We start from the raw sequence: 14,625 nt of genomic DNA on the forward strand, positions 1-14,625 counted from the left end.
TGAAAGGTAGTACAAACCATCATACACAAACACATCCTTCTCATCAAAGGGAGAAACAATCCACTTGAAGGAACCAGCCGATCGAGCCAGCCGGCCGATCGAATGGATGTTCGAACGGACTTTCAAACCAATCGAACAGCCCACTCGATCGAACTGCTGTCCGATCGAATGGCCTACTCGATCCAAGTACATTGTTTACTTTTCCCGCGTTACTCATCGTTGTGTTATCGAACTATTCAGGCTAACCTATTCTCAGTGCTCCTTTCAATCCACAACCAACCACTGTGAGTATACTCGATCCCTTTTTGCTTTCAGCACTTTTGGGTGTTACATACGTAATCTATCAAATTCACAAACAACACAAACTATTTGAACGCTAACCTACTTGCATGTATTACTTGACTAAATGATTGCTGTTTATTATGTTTACACGTGGAGTGCTATCTGCCTGCTTTAGCAACATAGTACTATAGTTTGGACTCAGCACCCGTTCACACGGGGGTTGCTAAGGACAATTACTTGCATGGATTACAGTGGTAATCCTGTATTGCGAACTGCCTCGGACAGTCAACTTGAAGTCGTTGGTATCGATGGTCCCATGTTGATAATTTACATGCATCGTTTGCCCTTGTGTACGTGCTTGGTTATGCGTAAACTTTTCGAACTTTATATGCTATATCAAACTTGTGTACTCACCTTTACATTATATGTATTGACTTTTATTTTAACGTATGTGACAGGTGTTTAAGCTACTAGCGTGCTAGGGAAGCGAGGCAATAATACGCTTCTAGGAGCCTGTGACCTTAGGACAGTGTCCACATACCTGCTCCAGGGTCATAATTATCTGTAGATCTTGTACTGGCACCTGTAGTCAGTAAGATCTATAGTTAGCCGTCTAGAAGTCTTAAAACAATATCTAAATTCGGTCTGTAATAATTAAGAATCTGAGTTGTCGGAACAGTTCCCATATTGTTTAGTTGATTTCTATGATAACTTGTTATTATTTGGGACACGGTATGGGACGTGTTATATAACTGAATTGTATGATAGTTGTTGTGGAAACTTCTGAACAATCTGTTTCGCTCAGTGCCGCGCCCCGATGATTCCGCCATCGGTTGGGGTGTGACAGATATAGTGGTTGGTACGGATTGGCTGTCTAAGCACCAAGCTGAGATTCTGCGTAAGGAGAAGATTATACGTATTCCTCTCCCTGGTGGAGAGTCATTATCGGTTCAGGGGCATGGCAGTGGTGCGATGGTTGGTATCATCTCAGCTATGCAAGTGCAGAAATGTCTACGAAAGGGGTATCCTGCTATTTTAGCACTTGTTACTTATACCCCGTCAGGGGAAAGAAAGATCGAGGATCTGCTATTTGTACGCGAATTTTCCGATGTGTTTCCTGAGGAACTTCCTGGTTTACCTCCTCACCATCAAGTGGATTTCAGATTGATCTTGCACCAAGAGCAGCCCCGATAGCTCGTGCTCCTTACCATTTAGCACCTGGAGAATTGCAGGAGTTGTCTAATCAACTGCAAGAGTTACTAGATAGGGGCTTTATTCAACCCAGCTCTTCGCCTTGGGGAGCGCCGGCTTTGTTCGTAAACAAGAAAGACGGGTCCTTTCGCATGTGTATTGATTATCGGGAACACGACAAGGTGGCTGTCAAGAACCGTTATCCATTGCCACGCATCGACGACTTGTTTGACCAGTTTCAAGGGTCAAGTTTTTATTCGAAGATCGACTTAAGATCGGGCTATCACCAGATGAGAGTCCGAGAGGAGGATGTTCCTAAAACCGCTTTTCGAACACGTTATGGGAACTATGAGTTTTTAGTTATGCCGTTTGGATTGACGAACGCGCCAACGGTCTTCATGGATCTCATGAACCGTGTATGCAAACCGTATCTCGACGATTTCGTTATAGTATTCATCGACGATATTTTGATCTACTCGAAGAGCAAGGAAGATCACGAGCGGCACCTGCGTCTTATTTTGGAGCTCCTGAGGAAGAGCAACTCTATGCGAAGTTTTCTAAGTGTGACTTCTGGATTCAAGAGGTACACTTCCTTGGCCATATTGTGAATGAAACGGGAATACACGTGGATCCTGCTAAGATTGATGCTATCAAAAATTAGAATACACGTGGATCCTGCTAAGATTGATGCTATCAAAAATTGGGCGGCACCAAAGACTCCTTCGGAGGTGTGACAATTTCTTGGACTCACTGGGTTCTATCGCAGGTTTATTAAGGACTTTTCGAAGATCGCCCAACTTCTTACTTCATTGACACAGAAAGGCATTGTATACTCATGGGGAACGAAACAAGAAGAGGCTTTCCAGTTGTTAAAACAGAAACTCTGCAGTGCACCGATCTTGTCTCTACCTGAAGGTACAGAAGACTTTGTAGTATACTGTGATGCTTCCATACAGGGTCTTGGTTGCATGCTGATGCAACGCAACAATGTGACAGCTTATGCCTCTTGACAGTTGAAGGTTCACGAGAGGAATTATACGACACACGACTGGGAGTTGGGAGCCGTAGTATTTGCGCTCAAAATCTGGAGGCATTACCTGTACGGTACTAAATGCACTATTTATACCGACCACAGGAGCCTTCAGCATATTTTCAACCAGAATGATTTGAATATGCGACGACGTCGCTGGGTAGAACATTTAAATGACTAAGATTGTGCAATCAAGTATCATCTGGGTAAGGCCAACGTGGTAGCTGACGCTCTCAGTCGAAAGGAATCAAAACCCAAACGTGTTCGTGCTTTGCAGCTCACCATTCATTCTAACCTACCTGACCAGATTCGTTCTGCACAAGCTGAAGCATTGAAGGAGGAAAACATCGAAGCAGAGTACTGAGAAGAGATCTGACGGCATTTATTATTTTATGGAAAGGGTATGGATCCCTTTGTTTGGTAACCTTAGAGATCTTGTGATGGACGAAGCGCACAAGTCTCGATACTCTGTTCATCCGGGTTCGGATAAGATGTATCAGGATCTCAGAATCATGTATTGGTGGCCGAAGATGAAAGCTCACATCGCAACCTATGTGAGCAAGTGTTTGACCTGCTCAAAAGTTAAAGTGGAATATTAGAATCCATCTGGATTGCTTCAACAACTAGAAATACCCATGTGGAAATGGGAACAGATCGCAATAGATTTTGTCACTAGGCTACCTAGAACTCAAAGCGGATACGATACAATTTGGGTGATCGTTGATCGTCTCACGAAGTCAGCGCACTTTCTAGTAATCAAGGAAACGGATAAGTTCTCACAGCTAGCTGCAGTCTATCTTAAGGAAGTGGTTTCTAGGCACGGGGTGCCGACCTCTATTATTTCTGATCGTGACCCGTGTTTCATCTGAGATTTGTGGCAGTCTGTCACACCCTGGCTTTGCGGAAGCGTGGTTAATTTGGTGTGACTTCTTAATACCATAGCTTAACCATAACAAAGCTATATGAATAAAAACCATGCAAGATCATCCATTCGATTAAGTTTTAAAAACCAAATACAATAACATAGTATCAACGGGAACACACCCTAACGATATAAACATTGTTCAACAAACATTACATACTCAAACATAACATAAACATGGTTTAAGGACTGTGATTTGTCCAGGAAAGAGTCACATTCCCTAAACCCGGATGACCTCGGAAATAGTGCAGCGGGAAAACGTGCCATACCGTGCCAGATCCTTTAATTCCCTGAAATACGTGTAAGTTGAAAAATCAACAATAATGTTGAGCGAGTTCATGTGTAAGTGAGTAAATAAACCTTTGTTTGTGTAAAAATCCTGGTATGTAGCAAATAAGGAAAAAAAGATCACCAATGGTTTGCAAGGCCATTGATATGTGTGAAATGCAAGTAGGAAGGCTCAAACCTAGCAGATTTATGCGCCGGGTACAAAGTCATCCCGAGGTCCGTTATGCTGGGCCTGGGATTGGGCTCGCTACACCCAAATAGATCTATCGCTCCTGCCCCTCGGCCCTACCCTGAGGATTAATGACCTCAAGTTTCCGCCTACCCATTCACATGATCTAAATAGTAACCCTCCTTACGCTAACCATACCATGTATAAGTATTCATAATCAAAGTAACATGTATTTCACCCCCGCAGTTTAGAAAACTGAAAATACTTAAGAGAAAAGGGGGACATGAACTCACAGCGGTGCGTCTCTACCAAGTAATACTCCAAGTCAAGCAGCTGTGCAACGACCTACATGTACTAACTCTATTAGACGGACGGCCGTGCCTTAGCTTTAATGTTTAGGTTTTGGGAAATAGTTAGACAACTATTTCGTGTTTACATTTAGTGCATACTTGGTAATTATTTCCTTCCCAAGGATGGGGGATTTAATACATGTGCGTACGAAATATATTATTAAGTCTCACTTAATATTTATTTATTTCTAACTCCAAAATATAAATATTTTTCTCAAAAATATTATATTTTGCTTCACACAATTCTCCCAAAATAATACTTTAACAAAAATACGCGTTCATAAATATGGTCGTAAAATGCGTAAGTTACGTTTTAACGATCGAGTGGTAATAGTAATTACCGGTGTAACTTATGTATTTATCGTGAAAGCGTTCATATTATTTTGGATCCGTTAACGTTCGATAATATTATTTTTACTCTAAAATAATATTACATACTTCACAAAAATAGTTGACAAGTGACGTTGTGCAAAATATATTTACCAAACATATATATCACGTTTTATTTTGTGAAAATCCCACCTCCGATATTTGTAAATAAAGTCGTGGCGAAATTTATATTTTGAAAACATGTCGAAAAGTATTTCTAACACTTTATAGTGAAAATAATTCTAAGTATTAGGTTTTTGGAAAAATTTCGCCAGAGTTTCCTCTGTAACTGGAGGTGGCCACGCTTTCAAGCGTATCATTTTCTTTTACAAATCAATTCAACAATTTTCTTATTCAATCAAAACAACGTTCGAGTCAACAAACTAGTAAATAAATATGTAAATCGCAAAGATTTCATGAACTTGTGATTTACTCAAAAATACGAAGTAAATCTCATTACTTTTAGCGGATCTTAATATAAATTAGTCCGGTTTCGTAAAAACCTTGCTTTTAAAGAAATTCCGTCTTCACAACTTCTCGTCATCTTTTACAAAAATTGTTATTTTGTCGAAACTTTGCGTTACACAAGTGTTTACACACTTGTGTGTTCTAAAAATCATCCTAGTTATCATAAGATCCATCTTTAGAAAACATGATTTTCTTGACACTTGGTCCTTTGAAAATACCACTTGTAGATACGTAGATCTGCTAGTTTTAAACACTATTTTACAAGTAAAAACGCTTTTACACAAGTTCATGATTCGTGTGTGGTAGAGGTTCACCCTTTAACCCTTGTTTTATTCAAAACAACCTTATGTCATGATCCATGATCATGACCAACCCGGGTTAAATGATGATCCGAGCTACCACAACATAGATCGGGTCCAAATAACCACACAATTTAATTACTACAACATTTACACATCACATGAGCTTTTAACCATCATTTTAAGTGTTTTTAGTGGACTTTAAAGCATCAACTTGTAAGATTTCGAGTTTTAACCGTTACATATCCTATTAACCACTTCAAAATAGTTCAAGAAGGTGATTTGAGCAACATACCACTAGCTCGAGGCTAGGGAAGAATCTAAGCGCAAAATGAGAGGATAAAAGCAAGAGGATGAGGTCCTTCGAGCTCCGAGTGCACCAAGACTCCTTATACGTGACCCTTGACACTTGAATGATCTTAGAATGTGAAGATGGAAGCCGAAAATATGATGGATGGACAAAGGGGATGTTCGGCCGAAGCCTTTAGAGGGAGAGAGAGGAGCTTGTGTTGAGTTTGTGAAAGTGTATGATCATATGTGCAAATCCAAGTTACTTATAGACAAATGTGGGATTATAATCCAATGGATCTTGTGCTCATTAGATATTAAACATCCTAGATTATAATAATCAAAGTTGTACCATGCATGTCCCCTAGATGGGGACGGTTTCTAAGGGGGGGGGTTCTAGTTCAAATTCAACTAATAGTTAGATTAATAGTTAGGTTAGTTAAGTAATTAACCCGGTTAGTTGTGTGTAGTGTTTTAGGGCGGGTGTTAGGGTATTCAGGGACCCTAACTGGCTCAGAAAAAGATAAATAATGTTAATGGCAATATTTTCATGTTCCGGGTATAGTCCGGTTGTTCGGTTGGATAGTAATCCGTTAAAGTGCTTAACAAAGCTTTAGAGTGTCGTTAATACCATTTTTAGTGACACAACTTATTCCCGACACTTTAGAAAGTGTCTAGTAATATTTTTCTCATGTTTTGGCACTTTATTAGTTAGCTAAAAGCTGAATTGTTTGTTAAAGTGCTGAGTTTTGTGCTTAGTGTCCGTTTTAGGCACATCCTGTCATTGTATCTTATTCCTAGAGACGCAGTTCTACAACCCTTGTGTCCCTACATTCACTATGGGTGTAGTAAAATCTTTCTGGCTTATACAGGCCTTAGAGGCAGTGTCTGCCTGATGCTGGCTTTATCAGCATGTTCAATAGGTTATCCGTTCATAGTGCTACTGTGCTTTTGTGCATCATGTTTGTCACTAAGGTTCAGCATGTAAATAATGTAGTGACGGTAATTAAAGTATGAAGATATGTACAAGTATCAGAGATCAAGTAGCAGTTCATCAGTAATCTCAAGCAAGCACAGTAATTAAGCAGTAATTAATTATTAATTAAGTCATACGGATACCTGGTTTAGTGAGGGTTGTCACATTCTCCCCCCGTTAGAAAAATTTTGTCCCGAAATTTTAAGTTCTGCTTCTAGTCGCAGGGTTCTTGGGAAATAAGTGGGGGTATTTCTCTTTCATCCGGTCCTCACGTTCCCAGGTGTATTCAGGACCATGTCTGGCATTCCAACGAACCTTGACGAGCTTGACACTGCTCCGGCGGGTCTTGTTCACTTTCCAGTCCGTAACCTCAACGGGTTCTTCAACGAAGTGGAGCGTGTCGTCAACATGAATTTCGTCGGTAGGAATGACAACGGTATCTTGAGTTGGACTCTTCTTCAAATTAGATACGTGGAACGTATCGTGAACACCATTCAGTTCGGCAGGTAGATCCAACTTGTATGCTACGGACCCAATTCTTTGCAGAATTCTGAATGGGCCAATATACCGCGGATTCAACTTCCCACGCTTCCCGAAGCGTGCCACACCCTTCCAGGGTGATACCTTCAACAAAACCATATCTCCTACCTCAAATTCCAGAGGCTTCCTTTTTCGATCTGCGTAGGCTTTCTGACGGTCACGAGCCGCACTGATGCGATCTCGGATCTGTGCAATCTTATCTGTGGTTTCCTGGACCACATCAGAACCAACCAACTGTCTATCACCTGCGTCAGACCAACAAAGCGGTGATCTGCACTTGCGGCCATATAGAGCTTCAAACGGCGCGGCACCAATACTGGTGTGGTAGCTGTTGTTGTATGAAAATTCGACCAGTGGCAAATGTTTATCCCAGCTACCACCCAAATCCATAACACACGCTCTCAGCATGTCTTCCAAAGTCTGTATCGTTCGCTCGCTTTGACCATCGGTCTGCGGGTGAAACGCGGTGCTCATATTCAATTGCGAACCAAAGGCTTCTTGGAAGGATTGCCAAATCCTTGAGACGAACCTTCCGTCTCTATCAGAGATGATTGAGAGAGGTACTCCATGGCGTGTAACAATCTCTTTCATGTAAATTTCGGCCAACTTGCTCGTATTATCCTTCTCTCTGATAGGTAAAAAGTGTGCTGACTTTGTCAATCGATCCACTATTACCCAAATAGTGTCATGGCCTCTTGGCGTTCTTGGCAACTTTGTAATAAAATCCATGGAGATTTGTTCCCACTTCCACTTGGAAATCTCCGGTTGTTGCAGAAGTCCTGAAGGCTTCTGGTAATCCGCTTTAACCTTAGCGCATGTTAAACACTTGCTCACATAAACAGCCACATCGCCTTTCATCCTAGGCCACCAATAATAATCCTTAAGGTCCTGGTACATCTTATCCGCTCCAGGGTGGATAGAGTACCGCGATTTGTGAGCTTCATCGAAAATAACCTTCCTTAAACCTCCAAACAAAGGAACCCAAATCCTTTTCTCAAAACATAATGTTCCTTCCCCGTTTGGTACCAATACTTCTCCATCCCACGGAGATATTCTTCTTCAAGGTTTCTTTCCTTGAGAGCTTCTTTCTGCGCGGCACGAATGCGCAAGGAAAGATCGGTCTGAATAATCATTTCCAAAGCCCTAACCCTTATGGGCTTGATCCTCTCCTTTCGACTTAGGGCATCGGCGACCACATTCGCTTTCCCTGGATGATACTTTATCTCGCAGTCGTAATCATTCAACAGCTCAACCCATCGTCTTTGTCTCATATTCAACTCCTTCTGGTTGAATATGTGCTGGAGGCTTTTGGGATCTGTGAAGATTGTACACTTCGTACCACAAAGGTAGTGTCTCCAGATATTTAAAGCAAAAACCACTGCGCGTAGTTCCAAATCATGTGTGGTATAGTTCTTTTCATGCACTTTCAGCTGGCGTGACGCGTAAGCAACAACCTTTTGGCGTTGCATCAACACGCAACCCAATCCTTGACGTGAGGCGTCACAGTATACCACAAAATCATCTGTACCTTCCGGTAGTGCTAAGATTGGCGCGTTGCAGAGCTTATCCTTCAATATCTGGAACGCTTCTTCCTGTTTGTTTCCCCAATCAAACTTCTTATCTTTCTGCGTGAGGAGCGTCAAAGGTTGAGCGATCTTTGAAAAATCCTCAATGAACCTTCGATAGTAGCCAGCCAAACCCAAGAATTGTCGAAATTGGCGTCTTTGGCGTTTCCCAATTCTTGATCGCTTCGATCTTTGTGGGATCAACATGAATTCCATCTCCATTCACCACGTGTCCAAGGAATTGGACTTCTCGTAGCCAAAAGTCGCACTTAGAGAACTTGGCATACAACTGTTCCTTCTTCAGCAATTCCAAAATGGCTCTTAAATGCTGTTCGTGCTTGGCCTTCGTCTTTGAATAAATCAAGATATCATCGATGAACACTATCACGAACTTATCCAAATACGGCTTGCAAACTCGATTCATCAAATTCATGAACACTGCAGGTGCGTTTGTCAACCCAAACGGCATGACTAGAAACTCGTAGTGTCCATAACGAGTTCTGAAGGTTGTCTTCGGGATACTCTCCTCTTGTATCCTTAACTGATGGTATCCAGATCGAAGATCGATCTTTGAATAAAAGCTTGAACCTTGCAGTTGGTCAAACAGATCATCAATCCTTGGCAGAGGGTATCTATTCTTGATCGTCAACTTATTCAACTCCCGGTAGTCAATGCACATACGAAAACTACCGTCCTTCTTCTTGACGAACAAAACTGGAGCTCCCCAAGGCGAGAAGCTTGGTCGGATAAATCCCTTGTCTAACAACTCCTGAGGTTGTGTCGACAGTTCTTGCATCTCAGACGGAGCAAGTCTATAGGGTGCCTTAGCCACAGGCGCGACGCCTGGAACTAGATCGATGCGAAACTCTACTTGCCTTTGAGGCGGCAATCCAGGCAAGTCCTCTGGGAAGACTTCTGGATATTCCCTCATGACAGGGATGTCTTCGATCTTCGGTTCTTCAGCTTTCTTATCTACAATGTGTGCCAGAAAGGCAGCACATCCCTTCTGTAAACATTTTCGCGCTTTGAGGCAGCTGATAATCCTTAACGGTGTATCACGCTTCTCTCCGTGAACCACAATTGTTTCACCATCTTCAGTTGGGATACGAACTACCTTTTCATGACAAACTATCTCAGCCTTGTTGCCTGATAACCAATCCAGTCCTACCACCACGTCGAAGCTTCCCAACTGGACTGGTAGTAGATCCAGAGCAAACTCACGCTCTCCCAATTTGATCACACATCCTTTGATAACTTCATTGGCTTCTACCAACTTTCCATTAGCCAACTCGATCGAGTACGGAACATCTAATTTACTAGCGGCTATACCAAGCATATTCTTAAACTCTAATGATACGAAACTATAATCGGCGCCAGTATCAAATAAAACGGATGCATAGCGTTGGTTTACAGGGAACGTACCAGTAACGACATTGGGATCCTGGCGCGCTTCCCTCGCTTCTATGTTGAAAACCCTTCCACGGGCTTGGTTCAACTCTAGGCAATTCCTCTTGTAGTGCCCAAGATCACCACAGTTGAAGCATCCGGATCTCTGCCCATTTCCACCAGCTTGGTTATTCCTCTGATTACGATTCACAGCACCCGCTTGATTAGCAATGTTAACTCGATTTCCATCACCTCCATTGTTCCCTTGTGGGCGATTTCCATTTCCGCCCCGGTTGGTGTTTCTGTTCCCGAAACCTCCCTGGCCTCTCTGGCCAGCTATGGCCCAACAAGAATCCTTCAAGTGGCCAGTCTTTCCACAAGCTTCACAAACTTTCAAACCACAACGGCCAGAATGGTGGCGCTGGCAGGTATTACACTTGGGCTGGGTGCCCATGTATCCTTTTCCTTTCTTCCCACTACCAGCTGTAACCTGAGCTGGCGTGCTTGATTCCCCTTTCTTAACCACACCGCTAGTGCCTTGCTTGAAGTTCGAAAACTTCCGCTTGTTACCTCCTGATGACTCCACATGAGTCTCTTTCTTCTTTGGCTCAGCTTCACCAAACTTGTTCAGGCGAATAGCTTCCTCTGTGAGAGCCACGCTCAAATCAATCGCCTCAGTAATAGTCGCAGGCTTGGAGGAGGTCACCATGCTTATGATTTGAGGAGCTAATCTCCAAATAAAACGTTCAATCCTTTTGAACTCCGGAGTGACCATGTAGGGTACCACATGCGATAAGTCATGAAACCTCTTAACGTATTCTGCGATCTTTGGACCTTCCATCTTTAAATGCCAGAACTCTGTTTCCAATCTTTGGATTTCAGCGCGGGAACAGTACTTTTTGCGCATAAGTTCCTTCAGTTCGGTCCAGGTCAGCGCGTAGGCAGCAGCTTCACCAAGTGTCTGTACTTGCAAATTCCACCAAGATAGGGCTCCATCCAAGAATAGCCCAGAGATATAGGTGACTTGCTGATCTAGTGCGCATTTGCTCATGCGAAGAACAGATTCAGTTTTCTCAGCCCAACGAACAAAGGCGACAGCACCTCCTGTGCCCTCAAAGTTGACCGGCTTGCAGTCCAAAAACTGCTTGTAGGTGCACCTTGCACGTACAGTATAACATGTGAACGGCATTAGCATCTTTGCTACAGATATCCAATTAGGTCATGGTATGTCTAAATGACTTAGTATTACCATGAGGTGGGTTGTTGTTGTTGCCAGTGTTGCCTGAGTTTCTTCCACTAGTCCCTCCTTGAGAGGCGGTGTATTGTGCGATGGCAGCAGCAATGATTTGCTGGAGTTCTGCCTGATTGGTAGGCATTTGCGGTTCTTGACGTCTCGGCGGCATCTTCTAAAGATGTGTTTACGTCTGTCAGGCCATAGTAAAGCGCACGTATATAATAATAGTAATAGTACATAACATCTCATGTTATCAATATATCATTCACATATCATCTCTTGTCACAAATATCATTCACACAACATCCCATGTCATAAAAACATAAATAATCAATCAAGCATCAAATATGATGAGAATACTGCGATTGCCATATATCGAGACCACATAGTAAGTGTATCAGTACCTCACAGTGTCATACAACATCAATCGACTAGGGGCTACATCACCCCTGTCCAAAAACTATATCAAATCAGTGTCACTACATCCCATGTACAAAGTCAACAAAAGTCATAATCAGAAAGTAGTCTAAAAAATGCTGTGCAATCAAAAGCAATCGATGTCTTCTCACCAACGTCTACTCAAACGGTACTGATGAGCTCTACACAGATGGCGGTGGAGGAGGGGGAAAGTGAGTGTAAAACAAACGACGCAACTGGAGCCAGTCCTCCTCCAAGGCTCTCTGGGTACGAAGGAAAGAAGCAACCTGCTGCTCTAGTGCAAAGAGGCGTGCAGCATAATCTGAGGGTACAGGTCGAGAAGGCTGCAAAGGAGAGTGGGTCTGACCCTGGCACTGACACGGTGGCGGCTGAGCTCTCTCCAGCTCCTGAATGCGCTGTGTGTGTGCCTCGTGCTGAAAAACAAAAGACATCAAAACGTCCTCAATAGTGTGCCCCACATGGAAGGGATGGTAGGGGTCAGTCGGTGGCATAACGGGTGGTGACGACCAAAGAAACGGCTCCCTGGCTGGATCAAAAGGTGCCACATGAAATGGAGAAACAGGAGGTAAAACAGGTGGAAACTGTGTCATGAAGGGAACAGATGTCGGCACATGCCCAAAGGGATGGGCCGAAGAACCCTCTCCAGGTCGCGCTGGAGGTGTAAACTGAGGAACTGGGAAAGAGAAATCAACGTGTCGTGCATCAGTGATATGAGGGGGAATAGGTGGAACCTCATCATCAGCAGGAATCCACCCATGCTGTGCGTGCTCATCTGGTGGATCCATGTGGGTCGCAAATAGTGCATGCTCGGGCTCTAGTGGAACGGGATCAGGTGGGGGAGCAACAAGAGGGTGAACGGGTGCATCAGCAATAAGTGGGTGATCAACATGATCAGCAGCAATGACATGATCGCCCTCCAACAACGGAGCATCCACAGGGTGATCATCTACAGGTGGGTCAGCAATCACAGGCTCAATAGGCATGCCAACATGAACGGGGTCATGCTCAAGCACAGGGTCTAAAGCGGCTGCCTGCTCAGGGGCGATGGCAGGCTCGGGATCATCAAAAGCCATCTCAAAGTCAAACTCAGGGTCGATGGCATCCACTGGGTCAGCTGGGTCGACTGGATCCTCCATAGGCTGATCCATAGGTATAAACTCTATATCCTGATCCGGGTCGAACCCTGGGGGAAAGATAGGGTCGGAATCCTCCACATCATCATGGTCAAAAGCAAAGCTAGGTATAGGGGCAACAGAGGATGCCTGGTCAGGATCTGAACCATGTGAAAAGTGCTGTGCGCTCAGAGTGTGGGAAGGTGCGGAGGCCACAGACTCGAAGGAGTCTGGAGCAGGTGAGTGTGCAGGTGACTCCGCAGCTGGAGCATCTGCGAGCAGTAAAAGTCCTCCGTCGGCTATGAGGGCCTCGCCCTCCTCATCGTCCTCTAGGAGATCAGCGTCAAACAGATCAATATCGCCGTCAGCCTCGGCGTCAAGAAGTAAATCGTAGGCAGGGTAAACAGCTAAGGGTATGGGAGCAGGGATCTCCACTAACGGTAGGTACTCAACAAGAGGGCCATCGGCGAGCTCATCAGCCTCGTCAGGTAGCGCGAAGGGCTGGAAGTCGTCCTCGTCCGTGCTAGAAACGTCCGACGTGTGCACCTCGTGCTCTGAAGATGCTAGGTCATCAGATACTACAGGTCTAGGTCCGGTGGTGTCTGAGTCGCATACGCACAAACATGTCGCATGGCACTGGCGACTCATGATGTCTGTAATATAAACACAAATATGCACAAATAATCAGTCATACCATCAGGTAAACACATTAGTCACCAAGTAAGAAATCACATAATTTTCCTAGTCCCACTAGCCTCCCGGTCTCCTAGACTGACACTCCTAGTCCCACTAGCCAAATTCTCCCAGTCTCTAAGACTGCTCTATCATCCACCTCGACCTATTAGATCGAGCCTCGGCCTCCAAGACCGAGCCTCAGCCTCCAAGACTGAGCCTACTCTTCCTAGCCTCACTAGCCATCTACCTCGATCTCTTAGATCAATCCTCGGTCTCCAAGACCGAGCCTCAGCCTCCAAGACTGAGCCTACTCTTCCTAGTCTTACTAGACATCTACCTCGATCTCCTAGATCGAGCCTCGGTCTCCAAGACCGAGCCTCAGCCTCCAAGACCGAGCCTAAAAATAAATAAATAAAATGTGCTCAACATTTGTTTATAAAAACGTTTTGGATCTGGACTTAAGTGTTATGCAGTAAAAATGTTTTCGTGAGAGCCCTAGTGATCATAGTCTAGACTCGAGAAGGAATCCTAGTTCGCTATGATCAGAGCTCTGATACCAAGCTGTCACACCCTGGCTTTGCGGAAGCGTGGTTAATTTGGTGTGACTTCTTAATACCATAGCTTAACCATAACAAAGCTATATGAATAAAAACCATGCAAGATCATCCGTTCGATTAAGTTTTAAAAACCAAATACAAAACATTGTATCAACGGGAACACACCCTAACGATATAAACATTGTTCAACAAACATTACAAACTCAAACATAACATAAACATGGTTTAAGGACTGTGACTTGTCCAGGAAAGAGTCACATTCCCTAAACCCGGATGACCTCAGAAATAGTGCAGCGGGAAAACATGCCATACCGTGCCAGATCCTTTAATTTCCTGAAATACATGTAAGTTGAAAAATCAACAATAATGTTGAGCGAGTTCATGTGTAAGTGAGTAAATAAACCTTTGTTTGTGTAAAAATCCTGGTATGTAGCAAATAAGGAAAAAGAGATCACCAATGGTGGTTTGCAAGGCCATTGATATGTG

Source organism: Helianthus annuus, chromosome 5, assembly GCF_002127325.2.
Source record: "Helianthus annuus cultivar XRQ/B chromosome 5, HanXRQr2.0-SUNRISE, whole genome shotgun sequence".
Lineage (NCBI taxonomy): Eukaryota > Viridiplantae > Streptophyta > Magnoliopsida > Asterales > Asteraceae > Helianthus > Helianthus annuus.